This window comes from Globicephala melas, chromosome X (genome assembly GCF_963455315.2).
Source record: "Globicephala melas chromosome X, mGloMel1.2, whole genome shotgun sequence".
Lineage (NCBI taxonomy): Eukaryota > Metazoa > Chordata > Mammalia > Artiodactyla > Delphinidae > Globicephala > Globicephala melas.
In genome coordinates, this window is record NC_083335.1 from 5,615,150 (window position 1) to 5,627,437 (window position 12,288).

Below are 12,288 nucleotides of genomic sequence, written 5' to 3' on the forward strand. Positions count from 1 at the left end.
AACATCACCGCAGTCAGAAAATAATGTACAGCATTAATACTGTTAGCAAGTAATCACAAGCCAACCCTTAGTGAGATTTTGCTCCTCTCATTTTAGTTTGCCAAGCAACCTGAAGGTAAGCCGTGGTGACTCGGGAAACGTGTCAGTGTCTCAAAGCTGGATCCACAAACGGGCTCAGGGTCTTCAGGCTACCCTCCTTCAGTTAGAACCAGAGCGTGGAGACCGGAACTCAGCACTTATTTGACTCTCCAATCAGCTCTGTAAGATCTTAATATGGAAATGAAAGACCCTCCAATGTACAGCTCTGCAAATAGGCAGCCAATCTGTACGGTGATTGACATTAAACATCTCCCGTGCAAGAAGCCTGGTACGGATCTGGTTAATAAAGGACAATCTGGTGCATAGATTCAAGTCCCGGCAAACACAGATCAAGGAAGTCACCGGGAAGGCAAACTAATGCGCTCTCTCTGGAGGTGTTAAGCATTCATTTCATCCCACCCCTTCCCTGACCTATTAAGCTTTATTATTGAATCTACATGGACTTGTTTGCGTTTCCATCCATAGCTAATGCTGAACATTACTCTAGGGAAAGTGGAGGATTATGAAAGATTTGGGATTTAATTATTATAGCAGCACCATTCATGCCCATTGCAGTTGAGGTGGTCCCGGCAGAAAAATGGTAATCTCTTTTCATGAGGTTATAATTCCATAGATTCAGCACACACCGGACAGCCCCAGATGTGAACAGACCATGCTGACGTGAACGTCTGCCTACGCGTGTGGTCGTCAACAACAACAACGACTGTGCTTCCACTTTTCAATTGGATGAAAACAGAACAAAGCAGCCCTCCTTAGTGACTTCAGGTGTTTGTTCCGGATCTAGTGGTTCACGAGGTCTGCCTTTGTGCAAAAACTCTGTTTCTATTTTTACTATGACTTACCATTTCTTGAGTATTAAGAAGTAAAGTAGTCCATAAAAACTGTGTCAACAAAACAAAGTCCTGGTCCTAGAAAAGCTCCAATACTGAAAGTTGGGGCAGATGAGATGGAATGAACAAAAAGAAGACTCGGGAGGGCTTGGAGGAGAAAGGAGAGCCATGTTCAGGGTCTTCTCTGTTCCTAATGCTCTGGGCCTCGAGCTGATCCTGGTGGCCTCAGAGGGCTCTTGGCACTGGGACATCCTAGGACACTACGGTGTGACAGGCCCCATGTTACTTATAACTGTAACATCTGCTCTCCAGAAACATTGCTCCTTCACAGAGAGGAAAGCTCAGGTGATTTTGAAGAGGAAAAAACAGAGAGCTAGAAACATTATTCCGGAAGGTTCTATGGAAATGAAGACTTTAGTTGTGGCAGCGTGAGCCTCAGAGCAAGGGCTTGAGAGCCAGACAGACATGATTTTCTAATGGGTTTGCTCTCTTGAACTAGTTGATAAAACTCTTTGAATCTCAATTTTCTCACATGTTAAAATCAGTAACAATAATACCTACTTTGGAGAATTTTTGGAAGGATTAGAAAAAGAAAGTTTCTACAAATTGCCTAGGAGTCAATACACGTAGCTATTGCTTTCATCTTGGTTATTATTGCTATTGTTGTTATTATTACCTGAGCAATGGTGCTATAGAGTTTGGAACAATTTTTTTTAAAAAGCTCTGGCGGTGACTCAAAGACTGGCAGAGGCACCAGCTAGCAGGCATCATTGGAAGCCCCTGACCAGGTGAGGAGAGGTTCAGAGATCCTTAAGGAGTTTGGAAAGTTTCTGGGCTTGGATTTATTCTCTAGAATGTTCTAAACACATCATGGCTGTTTGGGGTTTCCTGAGATCCTCCCAGAGTGCCTAAGATCCCCTGGATATCTGAAGGCCAGTTGCAAGAGGAAACACCCAGACAGTTTCAAGCGAGAGTTTAAAAAAAAAAAAAAAAGAGTGGCTCTGACGTCCTGCTCCTTATAGCTGTGGAGCGACCTGCAGATTCAGAGAAAGGGGCCAAGGAGGGCCCCCACTGGACGCCGTGCTCACCTTGGGCACTGTCTTTGGGCCTGCCACCCTCAGGAGGCTGTTCCCAGACACACGTGAGGTTAGGGAACTTGTTCATGGTCACAGAGCTCGGAAATATGTAACCTTTGTATGTAAGACTGGGCTTCGGGGGCTGTTAGTTGATACGGAATCCTTGCTCAGAAGCAACCTTCCGAACCCTGAGTGGCTCTCCGGGCTTGTAAGCCTACACAGTGCCTTTCTGTGAATTTCAAAATGGTGCCCCTCTGGGCAGACAGCCCATCAGGCGCATTACTTATTATGGGCTGGATTCCAGCTTCCAGTGTCAGTGGAGGTAGCTGCCATGTTGGTGGCTGATGTGCAGATGGACTACGGCTCTTACCGTTGGAAGTGCCTAGAGTGCTACTTGTCTCACCCGTCACCAGGTGCAGATACCTACTACATCCCTAAAGTACGGCCACAGCCTTTGTCTGATGCTTTTAGGCATTCGTTTCTACTGTTCAGTAGCTTTCATCGTTTTGAGCTCTGCCAGTTAGGAGTTGCCCTGTGCTGTCTTGTAGCTTCCGTCTAGTAGCCCGAGCCCTGTTCTCTATAAGCCACACTGGGAGACTGGACGTGGAATGGGGATGGGAGGTAGAGCCAGTGCTGCTATTTCCATCGTGCAGGGGAGGGAAGGAGGCTGTTCCGGTCAGGTTCTAGGCTCTCAAAAATTGAGAACCATAGCTTTTGTCCCAACTATTTTGGGGCTTTCAGAGGACTAGCTTAAATGACCATTGTCCCCATAAGTATTCAGAGCCGATAGCAATCAAGTGTTTTGTTGTCGCCTTTGGCTCCAATGAATAACACAGCTGAGGTGGGCTGCGTATCCCAGAGAGTCTGGGGGATGCCTGAAGACCTGGGCCTTCTTGTCAGGCAGGCTCTTACCGTGGGCCCTTTTCTAGAATAGTATCTTAGTCCTATTGACTCCTTCAAGGACACTTCCTCTTCATAAAGTAGGCTGGGAGGAATGAAACACGACCCGGTGAGAATCGCTCACGGAATTCTATATTTCCCTACCTAGCGCTCTGTAGTCTCTGCAGCACCGAATCATTTGTGGGTAGTAAGGCAGGTGACGAGGAAGAGGCTGTGATATTTTTTAAAGTATTCATTCTGTTTCCCTGACGTGAAGGGGCTCAGGCTCTTTTCTCGGGAGAAGCTGCATTTAATTTTCTCAAGGTTTTAACTTAAAAGTCAGATTCCATGACCACCCCACTGGGGATCCTGGAAATTCTGAGTCTGAGGGCTGAGGCAGTGACAATAGTTGGAAGATCCAGACTATATTCTACGGAGATAAATCTCCAAGATCTATCAGGTGGGACCTCTAGCCTGGTGTCTCCCAGTGGGCCCGCAGCCTGGGTCCAAACTAGATCATGCACCCTGCCATGGGCAGACAGACCAGAGAAGGAGACCAGAAGATACCTGTAGCTGACGGCGTTCTCAGGGTTTCAGAAAGTGGGCATCTCATGTGCTTACTGTGGTTCCTGAACAAGAGAACTGAGAGTTCCCTTAGGGACCATCTAGGCCAGGTTTTGGCAAACTGAGGCCTTCAGTCCAAACTAGCCTTCCCTCTGTTCTTGTACTGCCTGTGAGTTAAGATGATTGGTTTTCACATTTTTAAATGGTTGAGAAAAAATCAAAAGAAGAATAATATTTCATGAGATATGAAAATGATATGGCATTCAAATTTCCTTATCCGTTAACAAAGTCAAATTGGAACATACCACACCCATTCATGTACATATCACCTGTGCTCTTGTGCCGCAATGGCCGAGTTCAGTAGCCGTGACAGAGAACACAGGGCCCCAAAAGCCTGAAATATTTACTATCTGAGCCTTTACGTCAAAAAGTTTGCTGACCCCTGCTGTAAACCAGTGGTTTTCAAACTTTCCTACACACACGAATCCTCCCCTGCCAGGTGAAATCTTATAAGAAACCCATGCTTAAAGATTAAAGCCACGGTGCTTTGCTCACAGTCAGGTTGGGCGACCTCCGGGGTACCCCAGGGATCAGATGAACGTCGTGTAAAAACAATCATCTGGTCGAGTCTTATTTGTTGGAGGTAATTATGGCCCCACGGATATTGCACAGGATTTAGTTAGAGAACGCGAGTTACTTAACCTCTCTGAACCTCAGTTTTTTCCTCTGTGCAATAGGAATAAAAAGAATATCTATCTCAGAGATTCGGGGAATGCCGAAGAGTCTGTTTGGCTCGAGTCCTGAGTACAGACAAGGCAACAGTAGGAAATAAAAGAGTAAATATCCTGTTTCTAGCTGCACGTGTGGTATACGTGGATGTATATCTACATCGCATACATAAGCCAAAGCTAATAACGTGAGCCTTCATGTATACGACTATTGACTTGTATCAGACTGCCACCTCTTCATCCTTGGACTTCCTTAGAATTGATCACATAAATTCAGCACAATACCAATGTTCTGCTCCGTGGGCATTATTTTGAATTTGAGTTTCATTTTCTTGGTATATTTCTCTGGGTTATGTAATTTTCTCTGAATGTGGGGACTCAAGTTATCATGCAAATGACAGACTGCCTAATAGAATTCAGTTGGCTTTCAAGAATGTTACATACGCCAAAACGCTATTGTATCATTTTTTAGGGGTGTGTGTAAAAACATCTAAGAGTGGATTTCCCTGGAGAAGATCATAAACGAGTGAAGCAACCTGGACCTGAAAACAGCTGCTGGGATAATTGCACAGGGGACAAGAGAATCTTTTGTTTTAAAAACTATCCCGAGAATGCATCGTGATAGTAGATGGTGCAACTCTTCAGTAGGACTGTACGTGTCATCTTGAATGAATTTCCTTTGAGTCATATTAGGTGATATGGAAAGTCCTCCATGCGGAGTAATAGGGATTCATTCAAGACCACTTACTGGGCCTGGTATTTGCGGGGGAGACAATGTTGCACAGTTTTGGGAGTTGGGCTGTGCTGAACTTAAGCCCCAGCTCTAAAACATACTGAATGTGGACTGGGGCAAGTTACCTACCATAGCTTCAGTTTCCTAATCTGTACCATGGAAACAATAATAGTACCTATTTCAGAAGGTTGGTATGAGGATTAGATGAGATTATGTATGTAAGATGGTTGGTAAACACTCAGTCACTTGCCATGACTGTGCTTGGCCCTGGGGTGGCAACTATGTGGATGACATGGTCCCTTCCCCTAATAAACTCGCACTTTAAGAAGCACAAAGACCTGATAAACAAACAATAACAATGTAATGTTGTATGTTCAATGTCAGAGGCACGTAAGAAGGGACTCAAAGAAGGAACGTCGAAGTCTACCCGGAGAGTCTGGTGAAGGTTACCCAGAAGCAGTGGCCTTCGAGTAATGCCTCCAAGGCAGAATGAACTGCCAGGGAAGGAAGGAAAGAGCAGCCTGGGGAGAACAAGCAGAGGAACCAAGAGACCTGAGGTCTGGGGAAGAGTGGGGTGCTTGGTCTAGCTGGAATATACTACACGTCGGCACTAGCGAACAGGCCCGAGTCTAAGGAGGTAGTTGGGGTGAGACCGGACCTTGCCTTTGCTCTAAAGAATGACGGGGAGGGGAAAGGACCACGGTTTTTAAGCAGAGGAGGGACGTGGAGAGCCAGAGGCAGAGATCTCTGAGAGCAAGGAACCTAGATCGACGGGAAGAAGGAGGTAGCACGGACACCTGTTGGACCACCATTGTCATAGTCCAGGGAACAGAGAACCAGTGCCAGGAACCAGTGCCTGGTGGCCTGGGCCAGGGCACTGACAGTCAGGTTGGGGGAGAGAAGGGACCAGGTTCTACAGACATGCTGGCATTAGAATCAATGGAACTGGGACACTGACGGACGATCCTCTCGTCCACTGTCTTTCCAGCCACTCTGAGGGCACTGAACGTATGTCACGAACTCTGCCCATCTCCAAGGCACACACACACTCCCTCACACTGGGCTGGCCCTCTCTCTTGATGAGCGTCCCCTCCTTGTCCCACGGCTTGGCTACCTACACTAGGACCTTGGCTACCAGGGCAGAAGGAGTGTCTCTCGTACTCAACCTTTCTTTCTGAAGACACATCTCGCAAGTTCCATTCCCCACTGATGAAGCGAGGCAGATTTCGTTCCACGAAGGCTCCTTAGAGCGACCACGGCTGATTAGAGACTAGAAACCCCTGTGGTTCCTCCCAAGTACCTCCCAATCACACGGGGTACTTCATTACTTGTCTCTCCACATCAGCTTCTAATTGGTAAAGGATTAAGTAAAGAACTCCTTTATCAAGCTGGTCCATTAATCTCCATCTAAGGAAACTCTTCAAAACAACTGAAATATTAAGTTGCTATTAAGCACCCTACAACCCGTGCCTGTTGCCAGCCCCTGTGTCTTCCATTAAACTCGATGGGAGCTGGGACCAATTCTTAGTGATATCTGAGGCACTGCAAATGCTCAGCCGCTGATAACACAGCACTTTAGCTTGGAGTGCATTAAACTGTTTCTCAAACCCCTTTCTAGAGAAAGGTTGTCGAGGAGGGATGTTTACCTGAATTGACACAGCAGATGGGATTTCCTGGAGGCCGACGCATAAAGAATTCACATTTTCTTTCACATTGTTTAAGCACAATAGTCAAACCTGACAATTTAGGCCCATCTAAAATCTTGACAGCAATGTTGCCCAGTTGTTTATGAAAATCCCACCTGGTTTATAGGCTCAGCTCTTTCTGTTTCATCTAAAGGACACCCTCTCCCAACACACACACACACACATACACACTCACTTTTGTTTAGGGTAAAAGGAGGCAGACTGTCTTATAACCCATACTGACAGTGTTTCAACCCTATAAAATCCTACAGCTGGACTTTCTTGGGGCACACGGAGCCCAGGGCCCCCGTGAGCATCCCATCAGGTGAGCATAGGTGAGCACCTGTCATGCACACGCATACAAGACAGGGTGAGGCCTGAGTGATCTGACTGGCAAAGATCCAGCCAGTCGCTCTTCGAGTCAGGCAGTTGCGTACTTACATAACGAAAGTAAGGAAGGTGCGCCAGCTCTGCGGTCCTTGTCCCACACACCAGAAAGGACACCACTAAAACCAGCGGGACCTGATGACGGCAGAGCGAGCTGTACGATATTCTGTGATCGAGGAGCCCACTCTAGACTTCCGTTAAGAGGGTTTACAGGCGAGGGAGTGGGACAGAATGTTCCATACCTCATCAAAACCTAGGAGGCAATTGTGTCATCACAGGCTCCCAGAGGAGATGGGGGGTGGGTGGGAGACGGCCTTGGAGTACACCCTCAAGGTCTTCTTGTGCCCTCCTGTCCTGGGACGATCGCTAGGTGTTCTGCCAACACTCAGATTATCTGTGGCTCAAGCCTCGTCCTATGTGGCCTATTGGAATACCTGCGGGGTGTCCATAGCGCCACAGCAGAGCTGTTTCCCTACACTGCCAGACATCCTAGTCAGTGGCTCACTACTCCTTAGGGGACCTGCTTTTCAGATCTGGGACCATGCTGAACACACTCATTTACTAAGGTTTCACGTCAAACGTGCTGCCTACGTTGAAGTTCTAACAAAGGCTAGGAAGAAGCTTCACTACCAGAAGCAGAACAATAGCTATTGCACTCGCTTCTCTGCTAGGAGTGACGAATGTGGGCTCAGCTAGCCATAGCTCCAGTCCAAGGACGCACACCTTCAAGAACTAGCCAGTATTCAGAATCCTTGGAGACCAGTGACTTGCCTCTTTGCACAGCCAGCTGAGTAGCATGTGGCTTCTCAGCACAGGGCAGGGCTCGTTGTAGAGCCTGAGGCTGCTCTGTAGTCAGAGAGGCCCAGGTTCAAACCCCCACTAGCTGTGTCACCTTGGATCAAATCCGTTGAACTTCCGTGAGCCCCTTGGTGAAAGGGGGATCCTAACAGCGTCACCATATAGGATTGTTCTAACTATTAAATGAGAGAACCCTAACACACAGGAATCACCCCCATCTTTATCATTTATTGTGATTCTTGGACCAAGATAGTTCAGCCTGGATTATCCCGAACACATCAGATGTCACTTTTATGCGGAAACAAGTAAAATTAGAGAAGTGTGTTCTCACATTAAAGCAAAAGTTGCAGGAAGGAAAAGAACTGTACCCCGGCCACAAATAGCTTTTGCATGTCAGAGGTAGAAGTAGATCAATTTTTTGAGTACAGAGAGAGTCTATTAATATTATTATATCCACTTTTTCAAATCTGTAAAATTCAAATCTACATAAAATACCACTGAACCGCAGATCATAAAATATTAACCTACCAGATTCCAGGAGTGCATAAACAGTTTGATATCAAGATGTCTATTTGTACGCTACATCACGTCATCAACAAATAAAATGATAAAAAACATATGATCATCTCAACAGACGCCAAACACACACCAGATGAAATTTCACACCTATTCCTGATTCAGAGCTTTCAAAACTAGGTAGAGAAGGATACCTCCTTTCTGGGTAAGGACTGTATAATGGAAACTGTCAATCTAAAGGTACGTTTTAGTAGGTAAAAAGGTTTAATCAATTTTTAAACACGTATTTTAAAACAAAAATGGGATTGCAGATGACTGCTTCAAGTGTTTCTAAAAATCTGTATTAATATTGATTCACCGGGTAGGCAAAAGGAACACAAACAGACTAATATCATCCAATGACACCATTTGTTCTGATAATTACTCCAATTTAAACAGTTTTGAGGCATCACATATGGCTTCCACGAGGAATTCTTTCCATGTAGGTAAAGACAAAATTAGAAAGTCACGTGAAAACCCTCAGTTTCCACTTCCACATTTCATAAAGTATTCATCATTTAAAAACACATCCCCATTTTATTGGCATTCGTATCTGCCGACAAGCTTCCTAAATGCAGAGATGCTGGGTAACACGATCGAAAATGTGATCCTATTGCTTTAACAAAATGAGAATTGTTTTAGAAGGGGCTCCACAATGTCTGGGCGTCTATTTCTCTAAGTAACAGTATGAGGCAAGCATTTCCCCCAGGAATTCAACATTTATGTTGATGCATTTGGCTGCAGAGCCAATCCTGCACTGGCTCTAATACAGAGGAATTTTCTGAACATTTTGAGTAATGGGACTGAAATCATTTAACGGCTCCTTCTGTGCATGTTAAATTAGTTGCATGATATATTTAGCTTTTGCAGAAAACTTGTTTACACTATAAATTACAGCACATGGCATAATCACATTGATGCGGAAAGCCAGCCATGTTGAATCATTTTGGCCATCTCTCTCCAAACTTCAACTTGGTGCAAATGAATTCTCTGTGGCTCACCAACACAGCGTGGGTGTTTCTTAACACTGGGACCCTGATGAATCCATGTAAGGCCATCATCTTAGCACTGTCACTGTCTCCATAAGAAGAGCTGAATTTCTGAGATGGGAAGATTTTCAAGATAAGTGAGTGGCATACAGATCCAAATCATTATGTCCTACCACTTATCAATGGATTTAGGAGGGATTGACCTTCTGATTCTGAAACACAGAAATAACCCAGGTGCCTAATGATTAAGAACGCTGGTAAATCTAATCTCCTAAGAGGGTGACACTATATAAAGGCAAGAGCAAAGATTTGGGAGTTGCACGGACTAGGGGTCCAGACCGGGCTCTTGCATTAACTAGCTGTGCAGATGTAGGCAAACTGATTGACCTCTCTGAGCCTCCATAATTTGGTCTCGAAAACAAGCCCCTGATATCTACTTTGCACGGATTTTGTGAAGAGTAATGTGAAAAGGTTGTGAGTGCTTAATAAACGTTACCGCTTCTATTATTCCCAGTATTAGGACAAATTGGATCCTGGTTCTTATACCAATGCGTTCAGAAGCAGCATTAAGAGAATTCCTGCAGATGAAATCACCAGCTCTCTTGCTGAAGAAAGCAGTTTCAGCCGCAACAGAGAGCCATCAGTAGGTTTTACATATAGTAGGTACACATCTTAAGAAATTGGAGATCTAGTCTTTCATGATGTGGCTTTAGGTAAGAAAGCGCCAATTCTGAATACTTGCCTCAACACTAGGCTATTTCTATCCTGTTATTCACAGACTCACATGCGTGATAGATGGGTAACTAGCTGTCTAGATAGAGAGACAAACAGAGAGGTATACATGTAGATATATGGAGAGTGGCAGATCTTAATACCGGCCGGGAGTTATCAGCTAATTTCTAAAACTTTAAAGTGTATTCAGAACAAAAGTATAATCAACCGAAATAAAACAGCTCCAATCATTCGAGGAATAACATGTTAGTCGATTCAAAGCTCTTTGAACATCACCCAGTTTACACCCATCAGATGTGAACTGATGCCTCCAGGGCTCCCACCTTGCCTCTGTTTCACGATGAATCTAAGTTGGCCGACCGTAGCTCGTGATCACAAGACTTATTCAGGTAAGCTCAGAGTGTGCCAGACATTCACTTTGCCACGTGTGCCCATGGATCACTTCGTTGGCTCTTTCCAAGAAATCTGGGAGGCTGCACTTGTATGCTCTGTTTTTAGGCAAGGAAACTCAGGAAAGTTAAGAAAAGTCTCCACAGAATAGGAGAAAATAGTTGTGGGTCATATATCTGACAAGAGTCTAGTAACCAGAATATATAAAGAAGCCAGGAAACTAAACCATAAAATGACAGGTAACGCAATTAAAGAATGGGCAAAGGATCTGGATGGACGTTTCTCCAGGGAAGATATACAAATGGCCACCATACAGACGAAAAGATGCTCAACATCATTAGCCATCAGGAAACAGACATAAAGTGAAAACAACTGAAATGCCCATAAAGTGATGAATGGACAAACAGGATGTGGTCTAGCCAGAGAATGGAATACTATTCAGCCATAAAAAGGAACAAAGTACTGGTACAGGCTACGGCATGGAGGAACCTTGAAAACACTGTGCTGAGTGCAAGAAGCAGCCAGACACAAAAGACCACATATTGAATGAGTCCATTTATATGAAATGTACGTAATAGGCAAATCCCTAGAGAGAGAAAGTAGATTACTAGTTGCCCAGGGCTGGGGGGAGGGGGAGTGAGGAATGACTGCTCATGGCACAAGGTCTTTGTGGGGTGATGAACACGTCCTGGAATCAGAGAGTGGTGATGGTTGCACAACTCTGTGACCACCACAGACCACTGAATTGTACACTAGAATGTGAATTTTATGGTACCTGAATCTCAATAAAGCTATTATTTTTAAAAAGTCACACGGAGCAGAGGAAGATGGCGGAAGAGTAAGACGCGGAGATCACCTTCCTCCCCACAGATACACCAGAAATACATCTACACGTGGAACAACTCCTACAGAACACCTACTGAAGGCTGGCAGAAGACCTCAGACCTCCCAAAAGGCAAGAAACTCCCCACGTACCTGGGTAGGGCAAAAGAAAAAACAGAGACAAAAGAATAGGGACGGCACCTGCACCAGTGGGAGGGAGCTGTAAAGGAGGAAAAGTTTCCACACTCTAGGAAGCCCCTTCGAGGGCGGAGACTGCGGGAGGCGGAGGGGGGAGCTTCGAAGCTGCGGAGTGCACAGCAACGGGTGCGGAGGGCAAAGCGGGGAGATTCCCGCACAGAGGATCGGTGCCGACCGGCACTCACCAGCCCGAGAGGCTTGTCTGCTCACCCGCCGGGGCGGGCGGGGCTGAGAGCTGAGGCCGGAGCGCAGGGAGAGGACTGGGGTTGGCGGCTTGAACATAGCCTGAAGGGGTTAGTGCACCACAGCTAGCCGGGAGGGAGTCCGGGGAAAAGCCTGCACCTGCAGAAGAGGCAGGAGACTTTTTCTTCCCTCTTTGTTTCCTGGGGCGTGAGGAGAGGGGTTTAAGAACGCTGCTTAAAGGAACTCCAGAGACGGGCGCGAGCCGCGGCTAAAAGCGCGAACCCCAGAGACGGGCGCGAGCCGCGGCTGAAAGCGCGGACCCCAGAGACGGGCGCGAGCCGCGGCTGAAAGCGCGGAATCCAGAGACGGGCGCGAGCCGCGGCTGAAAGCGCGGAATCCAGAGACGGGCGCGAGCCGCGGCTGAAAGCGCGGAATCCAGAGACGGGCGCGAGCCGCGGCTGAAAGCGCGGAATCCAGAGACGGGCGCGAGCCGCGGCTGAAAGCGCGGAATCCAGAGACGGGCGCAAGCCGCGGCTAAAAGCGCGGACCCCAGAGGCGGGCGGGAGACGTTAAGGCTGCTGCTGCCGCCACCGAGGGGCCTGTGTGCGAGCACAGGTCACTCTCCACACCCCTCTTCCGC

The 12,288-nt window shown here is 46.5% G+C and overlaps 1 protein-coding gene across 4 annotated transcripts in view; it reads right to left on the reverse strand.

The window, feature by feature from the left end:
• The window catches only part of AFF2 (ALF transcription elongation factor 2), a 499,644-nt gene that overhangs the window by 110,005 nt on the left and 377,351 nt on the right, over positions 1-12,288 (reverse strand). The gene's annotated exons all lie outside the window — the stretch shown is intronic.